This window comes from Somniosus microcephalus, chromosome 18 (genome assembly GCF_052327205.1).
Source record: "Somniosus microcephalus isolate GS21.2 chromosome 18, FLI_Smic_1.0, whole genome shotgun sequence".
NCBI classification, from domain to species: domain Eukaryota; kingdom Metazoa; phylum Chordata; class Chondrichthyes; order Squaliformes; family Somniosidae; genus Somniosus; species Somniosus microcephalus.
In genome coordinates this window covers 47,195,477-47,201,606 of record NC_141004.1, presented here as the reverse complement: position 1 = coordinate 47,201,606, position 6,130 = coordinate 47,195,477, and the positions used below count along the sequence as shown (strand labels likewise).

The window sequence follows — 6,130 nt, the reverse complement described above, 5'->3', positions numbered from 1 at the left end:
GGTGACTCGCACTTCACAAGTGAGCAAGAGCAGATGGTGGAGTCAGGGACAGCTGTGGAGAGTCCACGTCGGAGGGCACAGCCCTCTCCAAGCTCTGCTCAGCTGGACGCAGATACAGTGTCCCTGGGGCCATCGATGAAGAGGAGAATCATTGAGCAGCAGCAGTGAATGTGCGATGTACTGACAGGAGTTCCAAGCACACGGTTCACAATTGCAGAGAGATTGGAGGAGTCCGCCTCAAGCATTAGTGGGATGCTATCACAGGCCATTGCTATGATGTCTTTTTCCATGGATAGAGTGGACAACTACATGGAGCATCAAACCTGGCAATCGAATGAATGCATGCAGGCCTTGGACAAGGGCATTCAGACTCTGAATGCCACCTTAAATAATGAATGATACCCTAGCCTTGGCCTTGCAGCACCCGACTGATCTGCAGCAAAGTGTTCTCCAGCACAGTGCTAGCAGTGAAGTGCGACTGGGCCATGAGAGGGATGATGGCGAAAGGGGACATGGAAGTGGGGACTCCGCTCAAAGCGCTCCCACTTCTCACCCGTTTCCTCCACCTCAGCCCGACAAGCTGCCTTGTGACCCGATGGCCGAGTCTGCCTCTGCACAAGTGCAGGTGGAGCAGTATTTGGTGGAGTCCTGACGGGCACCAAAACCCAGAGGACGTCGGCCAAGAACATCTCCGCAATCAGAGCAGGGATGTGAGTAGGCTGCCTGTACCTCTGCTCAATATACAGGGATTGCACCATGTAGAAGCACTAGGAAAAAGAAGAGTAAAGATTTGTAGTTGCTCAAGGGTATACACATTGTTATATTGTAAAGGTTCTTTTCCTCATTTGAAGCAAATAAATATTATTCTTTTGCAACACTTTCCCCTCTTGCCCATTCTTGGTTGTTGGTTGGCAAGTAGCCTTTTCAGTTGTCTGATGATGAATGGGAAGACCTAATTTAACACCGACCAATGGGTGGATGTGAAAGGGATGCTTAGTTGTTTGCAGGACTGCTTTGTGTTAGTGGCATTGGGTGGGGGTAAGGGGTGAAAAGTGGTTTTTGCATGAGATTGTAAGATGGGTACACTGGTGGAACCTAAGTGAACCTCTCAATAATCAGAGCATTCCAGGCATCCCAGGAAGAAATGTGCACCACTGGTGGTGCATTGCCCTCATCACCTTCCGCCTCCTTGTCTTCCTCCTTCTCCTCCTCGTCTTCTCCTCTTCCTCCTCCTCGGAATCCTCCAAAGAGGCTCTGCGCTCAGCACCTTGGTCCTCCTGCAGGTTCAAACTTCGCTGCTGGGCAATGTTGTGCTAATTACAGCACACCACAACCATTCTGGTGACCCTGGCTGGTGCAAACTGAAGGGCACATCCAGATCTGTCCAGGCATCTGAAGCGCATCTTCAGCATGCCGATGGCTTGTTCGCTGATACATCTGGTGGTCATATGGCATCCATTATAGCGCTCCTGGCCCCCATTCCTTGGGCTTCTGAGAGGTGTCGTCAGCCACGTTTTAAGTGGATATCCCTTGTCTCCGAGCAGCCAGCTGGTAACTCTGCTTCCAGGTGTGAAGACGTTTGGAAGGATGGACTGCCGCAGAATGAAGACATCATGGCAGTTGCCCAGGAATCTTGTGAACACCTGCATAAAGATTTTTTGTGGTTGCTTACCAGCTGCACATTGATGGAGTGGTAGTTGACAAATACTTCTGGTTGTTCTGGGGGTGCCCGGATTGCCATGTGTGTGCAGTCGACGATGCCCTGCACCTGTGGGAAGCCAGCCAGAGCCGCAAACCCAAGCACCAGCTCATTCTGACTGGTGTCATCACAGGCAAAGTTGACATAATTGCCAGCGAACAAGCTGTCAGTCACCTGTCAGTTATGCATTTGTGTGCTGCCAACTGCGAGATCCTGCAAATGTCTCCGGCAAAGCCCTAGAAGGATCCAAAGGTAGAAAAGTTGAGGGGTGTGGTGACTTTGACATACACTGAAAAAGCGTGGCTACCATGTCCAGTTGGCAGCAGGTCTTGTACCAGCAGGCTGCAAATGTCTGCCACCACCTGTCGCAACACCCTGAGCCTCCTGAGACACTTGTGTTCAGACGTGTCGAGGAAGCCTATCCTCTGCCTGTAGACCCTGTCTGCTGGGTATGGCCTCCTGTGAGCTGCACCTCTCTGATGCTGCTCTCTGCTGCTCCCTCTCTGCTGCTCGTCTCTCTCCTGTGGAGCTACAGGTCTGTGACCAGCAGGCTGCTGTTCCTGGTGCTGTTGCTGGTCATCTTGTTCCTCCTCTGAGGTCCAATCTAAGGCAGCATAAGTGGCACCCATTCTGATCTGATAGAGAAAACCTCCAAATTGCAGTTCAGACCTCCAAACCTCCAAAGTGTTGAAGAAACCTCCAAAGTGGGTAAAGTAACCTCTCAGCGAAAGTATGATGAGCAACCCCTTTTCCACAAGCAGGTAAGAAAGCAGCTGTGAGTACTGAGTACTTAGTGGCATATTTCCCTGAGATTACTTCAGTATCTCAATTGCCGCTGTGTTCTTGCCTTGCTTTCACTGACGAGTTCCAGGGAGCCCGGGACACTAGTGGACCTGTAGGTGGTTTGCCTTGGTGGTTCGAATCACCTCCCCTACATTTCGTTGTACTGCACTTGTGCACTAATAATGACAATAAAAAGTTGATTTGATTTTTGATTAGTTCTAGACAACAGGAATTACGGTGAACAGGATTGGAACACAGACAAGCTTTTCGGACTCAACCGTACAGTGTTTAATAAGGTTAACACACACACCCGCCTCCAGTACGTAAAATGCCGGGTGGCATAAAACAAACAGTACAACAATACAACTTGTCCCGTCGAAAAGGCCCCTATCTCGTGTTAAGACGTCTAAAATCACACTGTGTTGCTATACAGAGTATAACATGGACTTGTCCCACAAACCCCGGAACATACACTATATAATGCACACAGAATCTCCCCACTAAGCCCCTCTGGATTGGTTGGGACACACAACACCCCGTCACACAGTACTGGTGGTCGTAAGGATGTATGGGCTTGGACAATGCTCACCCCGATTGTTCGTTTTCTTGCTCGCTGCTTGTCTCCTGGTTCCATATCGCCGATGCAGTATCCAAGTCCCAGTTTCGAGGTTCGTTCCTACAGTCGAAGAGCAAGGCGAGGCTCTTGTCGCTCGTGGTGGTTTCTTCTCTCCATGTCAGACAGAGTGCTTGGTTCTTGGTTCAGAGATAAGGGCACGCGAAGGCGAGAGCAAGCGAGAGAGAGTGAGAATGGCCAAAGCTGCCTTCTCTTATATCCTAAAAATTCATTAAGTTCTGTGTATTGCAGTGATGTTTTTTTAATCACCCTTCTTTGTCTGGTTTCCCGCCTTTCGGGGCTATCTCATCTAGGTGCTGGTGTTAATGGCAGATGATGGGCCGCACTTATTACCCGATCCTGGGTTAAGTGGTTTCCCATCAGTTTCCAATGGCCCTCCATCTTCTGCCCATTACCGTATGAGTCACCTAACGGGCCCATTGATTCCCAGAGAACTCTGTCTGCTCAGACATTCTCCCGTAATCAGGTTGTAGGCCTGGCTGGAATCTCCTGTCCATCACAAACACCTGGGCCCCTCCCATCTTCTCCAAACAGGCTGCTGATCAATCAGCAGTAACGATCATACAAAATGTCCGATACAAAAAAAAAATCTTTGGGGCCTGCGCTGCTGCTTACAGACCCCCCTTTGATATTTCAATGTCCCCACTGGAATATCAAGCATCCTTGTCTTCTTCCATTGTGTAGAAGCATCGTGAGCCTCAACCAAGCCATTCATTACCTTTAAAATCCCCAGGTCCTGTTCTTTAATCACAAATACATACTTATACAACTTTTTACAGAGAACAAAACTCCTGGTTACCCTTTAATCAGGGCCTGCCAACGACTTCGGAGTGCCTTACTTCGCTTTTTACAGGGGAGCCGTAACAAGTACAATCCCACCAAACTCTGTATAATTACAAGAGCGAGCGAATATATCCGGATCCACGGAGGGATCTCGACATTTAACCCAATGTCCCACCAGGGTGGGGAAATCATCCCTTTAATTTCCTCCCATGTCCCGGTTTCACTGTTCGAGCATGTAAAAATGTTTTTGTGACTGCTCAACGGCTTTTATTAATTTTGTGAGGTGTTCGGGCAGAGGCTGTATCTCATACCCGAACTGTGTAACGTACTGCTGCAGATTCTGTACCGTGTTGTTAACCATGAGGTGTACTGTGGATGGCTCTGAAATGGGAAGGATGCGCTCTTGCGCCACCTGAACTTCTGTGTGGGGTTTGAAGCAGAAAGTCGAATCGGTGACCGGGCACCAAGTATCGTTGTGTACCCAATACTGGTCCACGCTTTCCATGACGCAGTACGTCCCATCGCCCGCGTATGCTACCTGAGGTGGAACGTGGCTCTGGGCCATCACCTCCATGGTGCAATTAATGGGCTCTGCACTTTCTGATTCAAACCCACACACTGTTCGATTGAACGTGTTCAGGTGCTGGGGACACAATATCACATGTGCGCCCCTGCTCTGGCACCCCTTGAGGTCAGTGCCGGTCATGGCGTGCTCCCACTTTATAACAAACGGTGGCGCCCCATGATACCGCACATGCACCCCGTCCCTCAAGATGCCAATGTTATCGACCCGGTATACTGGCACTGGCTGCAGTGACCCGCCCATTACCGGCATCCGCAGTACAATCCCCATAATCGTGTGGTTGGACCGTCCGCAATCAACTGGGACTGGGTAGGCTTCGGAAGCTAATCGGAGCTGACACGGGCTCATCGAATTATGATCCGGGCTGAGCGCTGTGAGGTGTCGGTTGCTAACCCACGACGGGACGCGACCTTGTATGTCCTCCAGATTACTGCGTCCCTCGTTTAGCAACCATGCACCGTACAACACACACGCATCACTTCTCGCTGCCTGTGCCGAGGCATTCCTGTCCTCCCGTATCAAATCGTTGATGGTCTTGGCGTGTGTCTCCAGCTCAGCGATGACCTCTTTTAAATGAATGGTCATCGCCTGGTCTTCTTTTAGCTCCGAACATTCCACCTCGTTCCCTTCCCCAAGTAACTTTCACAGCTGGTCCTTTAAACTATTAATCTGCATCTGCAGCTGGGTATCATCCATACTATTGACAAGGGACGTGTCCATGCTGAAAGCCGTGGCCATGTCATTAACTGTCCCTCGCCTTTGTCTACCCGGATTGCCTCTATCGTGCGCATCCATGCCATATAGTTTCTCCCGCCTCACATCCCCGTAGCTGAGTTCGAAAAATTGGCGGAACCATTTCTTTCATAAGGGTTTCGTAAAACTGCTCAGTCTCCTTCAGACACCACTCGGGCAGCTGCACCCGGGTTAAATTTAAGATGACCGATGCGGCCGCGTAATGTACATCCTGGAATAAAACCTTCCCGGTCAGGACTAGAACTAAACCATTCCCCGAGCCTGGTGTGGTGGCGGGACACCTAACTTCTGTCTCCTGTACCAGTGGGGCTGTGGGCAGGGGCTTCCTATCGTGCACTACCAGTTCCGTGGAATTTATTGTGTTGGGAGGGTCTGGGACTACGCAAGCATCCAAACTCCGATCCCATCCCATACCGGCCCCGGAATCCTGCCATTGCCGTATGAAAGCAATCGACACACCCGCTGGGCAGATCCGTTCTGACCTCCACACACACGCATAAATCCCCTGTTCCTCCTTCCACCACTTGTTCCAGCACACTTCCACTCCCCCCTTCGTCCCCGTGATCTGTCGGTACGTGTCGTTCCCCAGTCTTTCCCAGTCCGCTGACCTGTTCCCCTTGTCCTGACTCAACTTCCTAAGCCACCACCACTATCCCATGGGAATGTGTCCCTTGCATCTTAAGCACATGCGCTTGTCCTCGGTCACCCTAACCCGTGTGGCTGTGATCTTCAGTTGGGGACGTGGTAGGGAAGCCTCCCCGTACGAGAACCCGGCGTGGCTGGAGTATTTCATCGAATTGGACCCCAGCCACCCTGGTCATCTTCCCTCGTGGAAGTAGGCTGCCATCCCGTCTGTGCCCCCCCCTCCTCCCCCCCTTAGTCACAGTGGCCCCCC

General features: G+C 51.0%; 1 pseudogene; it reads right to left on the bottom strand.

Moving 5' to 3' along the window:
• Window positions 1-4,119: 4,119 nt before the first annotated feature.
• LOC147105255 (uncharacterized) lies at window positions 4,120-5,067 on the bottom strand (annotated as a pseudogene).
• Window positions 5,068-6,130: the final 1,063 nt, after the last annotated feature.